The sequence below is a fragment of the Bactrocera dorsalis genome, chromosome 2, assembly GCF_023373825.1.
Source record: "Bactrocera dorsalis isolate Fly_Bdor chromosome 2, ASM2337382v1, whole genome shotgun sequence".
In the NCBI taxonomy this organism is placed as follows: Eukaryota; Metazoa; Arthropoda; class Insecta; order Diptera; family Tephritidae; genus Bactrocera; species Bactrocera dorsalis.
The window spans coordinates 47245341-47259413 of record NC_064304.1 but is presented as its reverse complement, the minus strand read 5'-3'; the positions used below and the strand labels follow the sequence as shown (position 1 = coordinate 47259413).

General features: G+C 38.3%; 1 long non-coding RNA gene across 1 annotated transcript; it reads right to left on the bottom strand.

Annotated features, from left to right (window-relative positions):
• Positions 1 to 9197: 9197 nt before the first annotated feature.
• LOC125776259 (uncharacterized) lies at positions 9198 to 11572 on the bottom strand. Its single transcript, XR_007421578.1, has 2 exons — positions 11449 to 11572; positions 9198 to 9745 (listed from the first exon to the last, which is right to left on the bottom strand). It is a non-coding gene; the product is annotated as an uncharacterized LOC125776259 (long non-coding RNA).
• Between the last annotated feature and the right edge of the window lie 2501 nt (positions 11573 to 14073).

Below are 14073 nucleotides of genomic sequence, written 5' to 3'. Positions count from 1 at the left end.
GGTTGCGTATTGATAGCTGCGGTCCAAGAAACCAAACTAAGCAGTCGCTCAGATCTTCTGAGTTGTGCCGGTTTCAACGTATTACTTAAAGATTGCGTGCGAGATAATGGTGGAGGCCTAACCTTCATATTGCACAACACCGTTCAATATCGTCTAATGGATGGAGACATCGACCGCAGAGATACTACTTTTGAATGTCAGGGAATGGCTATACGGTCAGGGGAAGTCGAGCTCGAAATATTTAGTAAATATTAATAATATATGTATACAGGATATCACTCGAATATAGGTGCGATACTTCGTGGTGAAAACCGTTTGGTACTAGGCGACTTTAACGCGTCTGTTAAACGATCGAAGGGGGATGGAGCTTTGGAGATTCGGCGATTGGTAAATTAACATAAGCGGACGAAATGATAGAGCAATTAAAGTTCTGTATCCTCGCCACGGTTGGGAGTAATCCTTGGTCTACCACAAGGTTTTGTCTAATCCGAAGAGACCCGACGGCTGCGCAAAAAGCTAAAAGACTGCGCACCACTTACTTTCACTGTTTAGAAGGTTGAGAATGTCGTCAAGAAGGCAAAATCACCCAAATCCATTGGCCCTGAATGAATCAATATGCTTATGGTAAAGCATCTAGGCTCGAGGGGAGTAAGCTACCTCATCAAGGTCCCCTTTCTGTCACTGGACACTAGGGTGTGTCCATTCCGTACTTTTTTCGATTCGGGATTTCTAATAGTGCGGCAAAGTTGCCTTAGTACTTCCTGATTCCAATGCAACTTTTTGTTTTGAGATCGGATTGCATCTTCAACCCCAACTCCGGCCTTGAAATTTCGGAAATTCGCCTAAAATCGTGAAATTGTCTACCTTGCGCCTGAAATACGCATCTCATGGCAAAATGTATAAAACAAAAGTTATTTGTCACGTCATTTGCACCGAAAATGCGGCGCGCCACAGCGCAAGGTGAAAATCGGCTTGCGGCCACACTCTTGACGTTGATTTCGCCGAGTGCTGTCACTCACATTCATTCACCTACGCCAAAGGACACGTTCGGATAGGTCTCCACACAAATATTTTTTCATCGAGTTCCTTCACTCTTGTCGGTGATTTCGCCGAGTGCTATCACTTATATTCTCTCAACAGAACACAGAACTCAAAATGTCTGTATCTAAATTTAAATTTAGACAGAAATGTCCTGTGTTTGGCATATATCCGTACAACCTCTCTGAGTCCCAGTTACCTACTTACCAGGATGTTCTTTTGTGTTATCAGTTTGAAAGATTTCGTATAGGGCGACTCCAAGGCGACAACTATGAACCTAGGAGTAAAGAGGTTACAGAAATAGTTGCAGAAAAGGTAGAAAATACTTTCAAAAAGTCATCTATTCCGATAGTTTCACACACCATAGTTGTACAAATGCTCACCACATCTTCTTCTTCTTCTTAATTGGCGTAGACACCGCTTACGCGATTATAGCCGAGTTAACAACCGCGCGTCAGTCGTTTCTTCTCTTCGCTACGTGGCGCCAATTGGATATTCCAAGCGAAGCCAGGTCCTTCTCCACTTGGTCCTTCCAACGGAGTGGAGGTCTTCCTCTTCCTCTGCTTCCCCCGGCGGGTACTGCGTCGAATACTTTCAGAGCTGGAGTGTTTTCATCCATCCGGACAACATGACCTAGCCAGCGCAGCCGCTGTCTTTTAATTCGCTGAACAATGTCAATGTCGTCGTATATCTCGTACAGCTCATCGTTCCATCGAATGCGATATTCGCCGTGGCCAACGCGCAAAGGACCATAAATCTTTCGCAGAATTTTTCTCTCGAAAACTCGCAACGTCGACTCATCCGCTGTTGACATCGTCCAAGCCTCTGCACCATATAGCAGGACGGGAATTATGAGAGACTTATAGAGTTTGGTTTTTGTCTGTCGAGAGAGGACTTTGCTTCTCAATTGCCTACTCAGTCCGAAGTAGCACCTGTTGGCAAGAGTTATCCTGCGTTGGATTTCTAGGCTGACATTGTTGGTGGTGTTTACGCTGGTTCCAAGATAGACGAAATTATCTACAACTTCAAAGTTATGACTGTCAACAGTGACGTGAGTGCCAAGTCGCGAGTGCGACGACTGTTTGTTTGATGACAGGAGATATTTCGTCTTGCCCTCGTTCACTGCCAGACCCATTCGTTTTGCTTCCTTGTCAAGCCTGGAGAAAGCAGAACTAACGGCGCGGGTGTTGAGGCCACATACCATAAGAAATTTCTGACTCTTAAACAAATGTTTTTAAGGAACCCAATAGGTTTGAGCTCTAAAAGAGACGACTTTGTCTCTTCTGCCGGAAAATTATTTGACATCGCTGCTTGTAAATGCATTTATTTTTCTTCTTGCACTTGTCCAAAGGAAAGTAAAGTTCCTATCAATGAACAACCATTTCTCTTGGACCAGAGAACCAGAAGAATTGGTCGCATTGGAAGTGTCGATCTACCTAAAACAAAAAAGATTACAAAGAAAAATGAACGTAAAGAAAAGCTTTCAAAACGTCATTCAACATCAACACTTACCAGAAAGTAACAGCTAGAACACGTTACCATTCAGATCAGCCAGACTCTCATACAGACGACAACAATGTAGGTGCGTCGCACATGGATTCTTCCACATGGATTTTCTCTTCCATCCTCTAAAACCAAACAAAACACACTAGCATTAGAACACACTGCTTTAGCTGCCCAAAGATTTGGAGTAAGTGATAGAGCAGCGGCCTTGATTGTTTCATCTGCTCTTCTGGCTGCCAAAAAAGCAGGTTTGATAACAGAGGATCAGGCTGGCTTTGTCACTGACAAATGAAAGATTAGTCGGGCAAAAAAAAGTGTTGGAGTTAAGCTCCAAAACACCGAAAGTATTGACTCTGTATATGGGCTGTATTTTGACGGCCGCAAAGACAATACACTTACACAGCGAAGGTGAAAGTACTACCGCGACACTGTCAAAGAGGAACATATTTCTCTTATAGCGGAACCTGGTTGTCATTACTTTGGCTACGTCACCTCTCCTTCCGGGTCAGCTGAGGATGAGACGCAAGCTATATGGCAACATTTACAAGACAATTCAGTTGATGTGGAACATCTAGAAGTTGTTGGTGCTGATGGCACCAACACGAACACAGGTTGGAAAGGTAGAATCATTCGGAAACTAGAAGAAAGAATAGGTAGGCCATTACAGTGGGTTGTTTGTCTTCTACATTTCAACGAACTTCCATTTCGTGCTCTTTTCGAACACATAGATGGTGTCTCAAAGAGTCCAAATACATTCTCTGGCGACATAGGTAAACTGCTCCCTGATTGTGAGAAGTTGCCTGTTGTCAAATTTGAAAGTTTTCCATCCTGCCAATTACCTTCTGAGGTTATTAATCCGACCCAACTTAGCACAGACCAAGCTTATCTCTATAAAATATCTGAAGCTGTTATTTCCGGTAAATGTTCCTCAGATTTAGCGTCGATGCATCCAGGTAACATGTGCAAATCTCGCTGGCTCACCTGTTCAAATAGAATTCTCAGATTATACATTTCTACTGACAAACCACCAGTTCTTTGTTCAGTTTCTAATGAAGAACTCATAAAAGGGCTGTCGGGAGACACTGTAGAGGTATGGAAATTTAGTGAATTCCCCTCTCACACCGTGGCAGTCGAGAGAACCGTCAAACTGGTGACAGAGGCATCTTCTAAAGTTATTGGCCCCCAATCTCGTGATCGTTTTATACGCTCTACAGTGAAATCTAGGCAACAAGTGCCAATGTTTAGTACAAAATCTGATTTTATCAATAAATTTGACACAGATTCAGACTAAAACAAGCCTGACATATGATTGGTTGGTTGAGGTGGGCTTGGGAGGAACCAATACAGGTTAGCTGAGAACTGCAACAATTTTCACCTTGCGCTGTGGCGCGTCGCCTCTTCGCTCGTATCTCGGGAACGGTTCGTCCTACGGCCATGATGACATATATCATTTTTTATACGAATTTCCGAAATTTCAAGGCCGGAGTTGGGATTGAAGATGCAATCCGATCTCAAAACAAAAAGTTGCTTTGGAATCAGGAAGTACTAAGGCAACTTTTCCGCACTATTAGAAATCCCGAATCGAAAAAAGTTCGGAATCGACCCACCACTACAGTGAAAAGATCACAGTACCACCATCATAGCGTCCTAAACGATAGTTCGTGGCCTTAACCAGAAACAACCCTGTGAGAGAACGTTCCTCGTAGCGTTGGACTTGTCAAACGCCTTTGACCCAGTCAGTCACACAACGCTAGTGCAGGACATTGAAAAAACTACGCTCCCTCCAAGACTGAAGAGATGGACCATGAGCTACCTGACCGGTCGTCCATCATCCGTACTATTTCGAGGAAAAAATTCAAAAATAATTAAACAAGGGGTTCCTTAGGGTGGTGTCCTCTCTCCGCTATTATTTAAATTCTATATTTCCAAAAAACTTCGAAACTCCCACAGCCACCAGAGGGAGTTTCCATAACCTCGTACGATGATTGCACGGATGACACCTGGTGATGAAATTGATGGGATGTTCAAACGTAAACGGCTATCTCCGAACTTTCTCGTTTCTTCTCTGCATGGAACTTAACACTCTCTCCCATTAAATTAACCATATTTACAAACTAGACGAAGGAGTACAGGCTTAAGGTCACGTAATATTGCAGTCGATGGCGTCAAGATTCCGACTGTCAATAATCCTAAAATTTTAGATGTAAGTTTTGATAGCCTACCTGTATGCTTTTTCCCTCCTCATACTGCGCGATTATCGCCAAAATACAGAGCCACAACAAAATCCTCAAGTCGTTAGACAGCAGCACATGGGGAAAGGACAAAGAAAGATTGTTGGCAACTTACAGGGCAATCGGCCGGCCGGTCTTTAACTCCGCCGCACCAATATGGTCGCCTGGATGCAGTGGAACGCAGACGAGGAAGCTGTCAGAATATTGCACTCCGGACTATGACTGGATGCCTCTTGATGTCTCTATCTCTCTATCGAACACCTACATAGTGAGGCTCTTTTAAGGAGCATAATGAACTCCTCTCCAGGCAATTCCTGATGGGGTGCTATAGCAGAAATCACAGTGGAGCCATCAACCCCTTCACCGACTCGGAGGCAAACCCCTACCTATTGCAGATGAAGAGCTCGAGTTGTTGCGAGAAACGAGAGTGACTCTCGCGCAGCTTCGTTCAGGATACCGTAACAGGTTAAACTCTTTCCTATCCAGAATAGACCCCGACATACCCAATATATGTCCTGCATGCAATGAGTCACCGCCCCACCAACCCCACTCATCTGACATTCATCCGGGTCCGGCCCGCTAAAACAATAACAAGAGGAACGTATGCCAGTATTATAAATGGCAATATGGGCAGGGGTAATATTAACACGATAAAATTCGGAACATCTTTGGTAAAAAAGAATTTGGTTTGATTCACGCTTTTTATAAGCGATCATATTATTAAATAATGTTGGTACTGATACAGAGCGGATGTCATGGCGCATAAAAAACATTTGGGGTAATTGATGTTGCTTTAAGTCGAAAAGTAAATCTGTTTCTATACTCACTACAGAAATCTAGAAAGTGTTATTCTTTACGTACAAAGCTAAGAAACTCTTAAATATCTACGCAGAAATATAATAACAGCACCTACATGTGGATCAGTTCAACTGCATCAGTTAGCATAGACAAAATATATCCATCTGTAGTGGGTCTTAACTTTCTCATTACTTTTTCTTGGTCCCCGTCTTCTTCATTGACTTTAAATCATGTCCATATGCTTCACTCAGCTTGGCACGTGACCCGAGATATTATGTTCAAACATTTCGCAAGGGAAAAATTTCCCTAAGAATTTAATTATATTTCAGTTGGTGGAGGTGCTTTGTTATATCTTATCAGTTTAATGGAAATACGATTTTGTTTAAAAGTCTAGTTCATGTCATTGGCTGGAAAACCATAACACTAAAAATTTGGACATTTTTTAATATGGGTATGTTAAGTTCGTCGACAGTATGAAGATCTATTTTATGTGGGGCAAAATTTACTTCCCATTAAAACCCCTCTAGAATCGTTGTTACAAGCTCATACAAAAGTTTGGCCCAAAAATAATACGAAGTATTATAATAAGCTTAAAAAAAATATTCTACTTATATATATATATATATATTTATTATTGAATACAAATATATGTATTTGTGCATCTGTATGTTCAGTGGCGAGGAGTAAATGTAAAAAAAAAAAAACAATAAAACTAGAGCAACTCACATATATTCAATTATGCATCCCCTACGTTTTTAATAAAAAATATCAAAGTTTCCCGTAACTTTGCATTGTTCAAGATTTAAATAAAAGATTTACCTGCTATTGTGCTTTATTTTGCCTGATAAGAATTTAATAAATAAACAAATCCTATTTTAATAGTTATTACATTAATTATATTATCCTTCCAAATAATAATGAAAGTCACCACACGTTCAGGGGACCATTATGCGAATGATATCTTCTTCTTCTCTACTGGCGTAGACACCGCGATTACGCGATTATAGCCGAGTTAACAACAGCGCGCCAGTCGTTTCTTCTCTTCGCTATGTGGCGCCAATTGGATATTCCAAGCGAAGCCAGGTCCTTCTGCACTTGGTCCTTCCAACGGACCTCTGCTTCCCAAACGACCATACCACGCTGAATACATAAGCAGCGTCGGGCGCGGTTAGTACTAACATGGGGGACCGCTTGGGAACACCGTGTGTTGTTGGCTCCCAACAGCGAATGATATCTAAAGAGCTTAAAATAAGCCAATCAGTGGTCATAAGCGTTCAGAAAAAACGATCTGTTGTCCCCAAAACACAAGTCAGGGTACACAATAAAATTTTGATGGATGCACACGCACGTCTTATGATAATACATAAGGAAAGGAGCAATTGATACCAACGAACGCATTTATAGAAATAAATAATATTGTTAGTAAATGGAATGCCAGAAGAGCACTTTGCGAAATTTGCTATATCGCAGCGGTAAATAATAAAAAGCTGCATTGTCAGATAGAATATTAAAGAACGGTTGAAAATCGTCAGAAAGCACCGAAATTACACATCAGATGATTGGAAGCTTGTAATCTTTCCAGTCGGATCAATATTTAGTCATTTCCAAGCAGATGAGAAACAATATTGCTGGCATTGCTATTGGGGAGATTATCCGTCATGGTATGGGGAGGCTCGACAAGCTGGCACCTGCATATTTTTCAGAACCATATACCCGATTTTGTGAAAAGGAGTGTTTGTCTTAAAGGAGAAGTCCTATTTCAGCCGAATGACGACCCAAAACAAACTTATAAACTCGTGAAGTAATAGCCTGCCGAACAAAATTTCTTACTGATGCAGTTTCCAGCACAAAGTCTTGATCACAATCCAATTGTGGTCAATCGTCCAAAGAAGGTTAGGAGAATACTGATCAACCCCAACGAATCTGGACGAGTTTTGGTAACAGGTACAGCGAGAATGACTTACCATTTCAAATGAAATTATACAAAATTTGGTGGAAAGTATGTCAAACTTTGCGCAAAATATTTTGTATAAAAAGGGTTATGGATTAATGCTAGAAATTAGCTATTTTCGGAAAGTTTCTATAAGGTGCGAATAGAGAACATGCGAGTTGGTTTGGTTTTATTTTTTTTCTAAGAATTCGATATTTTATTTATTTTTTCTGAATTATTAACCTTTTAATTTAGAATTGAACTTGATCGAAATAAAAATGAACGAATAAAAAACATTTTTAAAATATTTTGCTATTTCTATACATACTTGTATATACTTAAATACACGAAGCAAAAACATGTACTAAGTAATTTGTGCATATTACATTTGTTTGCATTGTTTTATAAGCAGAAAATATAATTGATTAGTTTCAAATACATCAAAACGATAAAAATCTGTCACCTCAGAACACCACTGATAACAATAAAAATGTTAAAATAATGAATTATGATGATTTACAACAGGAACACAGTACCTTAATATATAGTATATGCACGTACATATGTATTTGGGTATTCCGATAGAACGGTATATTAGTAGCTACTGCACAATAGTCATTTGAATTGAGCAGTTAAGACCAGTAAAGCTGAAGCAATCAAAACAAAAGTAAAGCACATACCAAATTTCGAAATCGGTGTGATTTCACCAAAAAGTGGGCGGCGTCACGCCCATCATCACATTTCCACACCGGCTCCAACAAAGCCTTCTCATACCATCTCAGAGGTCAAATTCTAATGTCTCAGACGTATTTAGTTACTGATTTATTGCGCTTTTAGTAGTTTTTAACAGTACCGTTATATGAGAAGTGAGCGGTGTTATTTTCCGATTTCATTCGTTTTCGCACTGTTGGTAGGAGTTCCTATAATAGTTTTGCTGGTTCTTGTAGCTTTAGTGGCTTATCAGATATTAGAGGGCAGGGCCCTCTACATTGTACTTTGCTCCCTTGTCCACAGGTGTCCCTTGCTACTGTGATTGCTTTTGCCAAATTAGGGTATTATAAATTTAGAGCTTAGTTATGGCACTTTATATGTTTTCGGTTAATGGCGTTTTGTGGGCGGTGCAGAGGTTTGATTGCGACTATCTACGAACTCGTATTTTTTTTTTACTACGGAATCCGCATACTAATATTAATCAAGATATCTCAAGTTACAGCTTGCACGGACGGATAGATAAACAGTCACGGCAGCGAGGCACTAGTCGCTTGCAAGCGTTCTAGGATTCCGTTCCACGTAATTGTCATTATTCCCGTACCTAACTTATTCATCCTTGAAAGTAGTCCGTCAGCTTTATTACGGCACTCCGCTTTTTGATCCACGTTATTGAAAATGTCTTCCAATACTTGATACATTAATAATGGATATTAATAAAAAAATAAAAGTCTGGACGCTTGAAGGGTAGAAATGTCCCTAGTATAGATACTAGTCCAAATACAGTGGTGGTCAAAACATTTGCACCCAAAATCAAAATTTTGTTTCTAGCATTTTTTTTGTTGCTAAAGTAATTTTTGTGTTCTTTGTTTTTCTCTTTTTCCGAGCTTTAGTTATTGTATTTGTTAAATATGTACTTTTAAAATGGTTATTTTTAACCTATAACAAAAACAAAGAAATATTCCAGTGGAAAATATGAAATGCAAGAATTCAAAACATTTGCAACTGATATTTGCTGTATTTTTATTTTATTTTGCTACTTAACAAAAAACAAGTTATAACGGTAATCGCATTCCACATAATTAGTGGAATTTCATGCGTTTTTATTTTACTAAGAGTTTGCATTCAGTCTTTCGCGTTTCTAGAATTAACAAATTTTTCCGTGTTTTGTGATCTTTGTAATATTTTCGGTTGAAAATGGGAGGCAATAAATATAGTTCGGACTTTAAAGCAAAAGTAAAAGAAGATTTTAGAAATGGACTTTCGCAAAAAGAAATATCGTTAAAATATTCCATACATAAATCAACGATTTGCCGTATTATTCGGACTGAGAATATCCCCACAGTTCACAGAGGAGGTAGGCCTCGTGCTACAACCGTAAGAGAAGACCGGCAAATAAAAAATTTCTTTACAAATACACCAAATCCAAGAGAAGCTAAATCCGAAGTTTAACTCGACATCAGTCTCTCCACTATCAAAAGACGGGCCTTGGAGTTTGGTCTGCGTAGTTACAGATGTACGAAAAAGCCGCTTGTGTCTGCAAAAAAATAGAAAAGAGAGGTTGAGATTTGCTCGATCACACTTAAATTGGACTAAGCAGAAATGGAACTCAATTTTATGGTCAGATGAATCCAAATTCAACCTCCGAGGCTCAGAGAGCAAAGCTTATATTCGGCGTCCGCGAGGTGAAAAATATAACCCAAGGTACACAACTGCTACAGTAAAACACGGAGGGGGTAATATTACGGTTTGGGGGTGCTTTTCCTGTAATGTTATTGGTCCAATTCATCGTATAACTGACACGATGACAGCTGTAAATTATAGGGACATTTTAACTAATGTCATGCTGCCGTTTGCCGATTGGGAAATGCCACTTGTATGGACTTTCCAACACTATAACGACCCTAAACACACGTCTAGGCTCGTAAAATCATGGTTAGAGGAAAATCAACTATGGTATTGCTTGAACAGTCTCCCGATCTCAACCCGATTGAGAATATGTGGATGATGTGGATGTTAAACGCAAAATAGGCAGTGAAATATTCCGGAATGGTGATGAACTTTTCGCCAGATTGGAAAAGGAATGGAAAGCGATCCCTTACAGTTGCATTGAAAGTCTAGTAGCTTCAATGCCTAGAAGATGTGCTGAAGTTATTAAAAATAATGACTATGCAACTAAATAGTGAAAAAATTTTAGAATATTTTTAGAATACTTAAATTTGCAAATGTTTTGAACACATGAATTTTGACTTTGGTTTATTTAATGCCTTTTTACCGTTATAAGCAAATGATTTAATGTTTCAGTTTTTATGATTTTTTGTATAAAAAAGACCTCCAATAAAAAATATATATAGACAAAGGAATACTTTATCAAAAGTTAAAAAAAAAATATTAAAATAAAATAGTCATTCTGGTTGCAAATGTTTTGACCACCACAGTATATCGATTATAATATTTATAATTAAACATTAGAACATTAAAGCTAAGAAGTTCGTAAAATGCCTACTTAATTTTATGATTTAACGTGACGAAATTGAGTTTTAGATTTTCAGGTGCAAGTGAAGCATAGCCCAAGCGCTTCGCGTTTAAAGCATGCAATGATATTTTACGCTTCATCTAAATTGATATTTTTTAATTACGGTCAGTTGGAGCGCGGGACCCGTAGCATTTGCTACTCTCGTTACGTGGCATTGCTAGATACCTATGTAAATTAAAATTATTAAGGGGCGGGATTAAGCTCATGTTTTCCATTTAAAATTATTGGAAGAGTAGGATATGACCTCATGATCAATATTTATCTCGGTTAGTGTTAAGTTTTACAAATAATCGTTAGGTAAACAAAACTATTATACTTTGTTGCAACACGTTGTGGGAGTATAAAAATCAAGCTATGTAGAAATATGAACCAAGATAGCTAATAGGGGTATCAAAGGAACGTGTTAGACATTTCGTTATTTGGGCATACGAAAGTTGTGGCCAAAGTGTTCACCGATTCCTCAGACTTCAGATTAATAATGGCATAGTAAGAGGATCTTGAACCAAAACACCTGTTTTGGATGACTTTGAAGATCACTATAATCCGCGTATCGTCTTTGATCCTTTGATTATAATAAAATCGCATTTGGAAAAAATGTGCTTTCATTTATGTAAAACTAATGTGCTTTCATTTGTGGCATAAACTACTCCACTTTGCATACGGTTTGTTCTGGTTCAGAGCTAGTCACGAAGCCCTTGTCTTACCTGAATCTACACACATATTCCATGTGTGTAGCTACAAAATTACGGAAATAAATTTGATATCTCGATTTATAACTGATGGTAAATTTTAGTTGTAAACACGTCCCTTGCTATTAAACAATGATTTACTTTTATATCAAAATGTTTATTGGAATAACGGCCACCGCAGTGGAGTTTTTATTGCCACTCGATGGCTTACAGATGCACATTCGGATCGGTATATATATGTATGTTATTAGCGTTATACATGTACCAAAAAAGGGTGTTTTTTTTATAGTTAAAAATTTTTATTCTACTAAAATATGGACATCTTGTACTTGACGTACCATCACAAAAACAACACATTTTTAATTCCTTTTTAATATTTGACAGCTGTCAGTGAAAAAAATATAAAATTTGATTTTTTTTTATCTATATTTCACTCTATAAGTCAAATAAATACTCGCTAAAAAGCAACCTATGTATGCATAGACGAAACACTACATAGTAACCGTAGTGCAAATATAATGAATGCAATTTGCTATCTACCATATGTAATCTTTTTGTTTGTTTAGCTGTCTGAAGGTCTTACAGTCGAGTGAAGTTTTGTTATAACACATCAAATACTGATGAAGATATGCGATCTGTTAAATTTAACAGGTATACCCTTGAAATATTTTACATATTGTTACCTAAAATGCAAAACAACGTATCATTAAAAACATCGAAATTTAGTTTTTTATTGCTTATGATTCACTACATGCTGTTACATATACCTAACATAAAATTTTCAGCTTCCGCTGTCAGATATAATCAATAAATAACTGTTTTATAAGCAAAACTCAAATTTTATTTCAATACGAGTGGTTTCTATTATATCGTTTTTCCTGCACCTGTAAACTTATGAAAAGTAAAGTTATGTTATTTTGCACTTTAGGTGACCATGTGTAGGCAAACGAGGGACGAGAAAAATTAAGATTTTTATTTAACATGAACAATGAGATGGAATATATGTTATTTACAGTTAACAGTAGTTTTAGCTTTAGTGATTTGCTTCAGTGGTTTACTTTAAGTAAAGAAGGGTAAGTTCGGGTGCAAACAAACATCTTATACTTTTGAAGCAAGAATCAAAGCCAGGGAAATACCTTATAGTGCCAAACGTCAATCAGAGGATCGGAATCCAAGCAATTATATATGTATATGTATGTATATACAGGGTAATCCATTTCATGATTCTTTACGTTTTTGAATAAAAAAAACACAGAAAATTAAATTTAATGGGGAACGTTCATTATTTTTTGAAGATCATATCTTTCAAATGTTGGCCGCAGCTATCTCAAATGGTCCATCCGTTAAGTTCAATTTTCGATGACCCGTTCGAGTTTGATATCACGCGATTAGCCAATCCACCGGCCCAAAGCCTGAAGTTATCTCCGCACCGAAGTGTTCTCTCAATAAATTTGTTGATTGATGCGATGTGTGAGAAGTGGCGCCGTCTTGTTGAAACCAAATGTCGCCGAAATCACGAACTTCAATTTCAGGCCTCAAATAGTCGGTTATCATAGCGCGATAACTGCCATTGACAGTTACGTTCTCACCGGCATAATTTGAATAAATGTGGACGCATGATACCACCGGCCCACAAACCGCACCAAACCGTTGATTTTTCTGGATGAAATCGTAGGTGTTGAATCTCTACAGGTTGCTCTTCGTTCCAGGACGTTATACAGAAGCACGCACCAGAAAACAAAAAAAGACGACTTGTTCGCCTTTGTGAAACAAGGTTTATAGAAAGGCATGAAAGCATTATAACCTTTGTGGAGCTTTTCAAATTCATTGGACTAAGTTTGGAAATAATTTCGAGTAAGACATGGTCCATTTCGTCTAAAGCATCAGCCTTCTTAGCAGCGGTAGAGAAAAGCGATTTTTTGCTTAGTCTATTCGTCTGTGAGCAATTGTTCAGCTTAACGCTGTCACTGTCTGTGTAACTCCAAGAAAAATCTATGGATTTTGTATCAGCAATGAACCGAGTCAAAGAATTAATAAGAACTCTGCACCAGATAAGAGAAAAAGCGGATGGTTTTTTCAACGATATTTTCCAAACAGCATCACAAATGTCTAAAGATCTTTTTGACACTTCGCGTCAAACTACTCGTGCTAATCCACCTTGCACAACCCCTGAAAGCCACTTCAGAGTTACAATATTTATTCCATGCGTTGATGCTCTGATTCAAAACATGACAGAACGTTTATTAGTGAATGAGGATATACTCTCGTCATTTCAAATTCTACTCCCAGGTTTTGCTGCAATTGATAATGCCGAAGAATTAAAAAATTTAACTATTTACTTCGAGGAGCAAATATCAATGACAGCATTAAAATCAGAGTATCGATTGTGGTGTGCCAGCTTATCAACAATAGATCCAACCATAGAAGTGTTGAAATTACTGCAACATTGCGATGCAACGTATTTTAAAAATATTCACTGTCTGCTTACAATTTTAGCAACTCTTCCAATGACCGTTGAAAGAACTTTTTCAACCTTAAAAAGAATAAAAACTTTACCACGCAATGTGATGGGTAATGAGCGGCTGAGTGCACTTGCTGTTATTGCAGTGCACTGGGATATTAAAATAGATCCAGATGAAG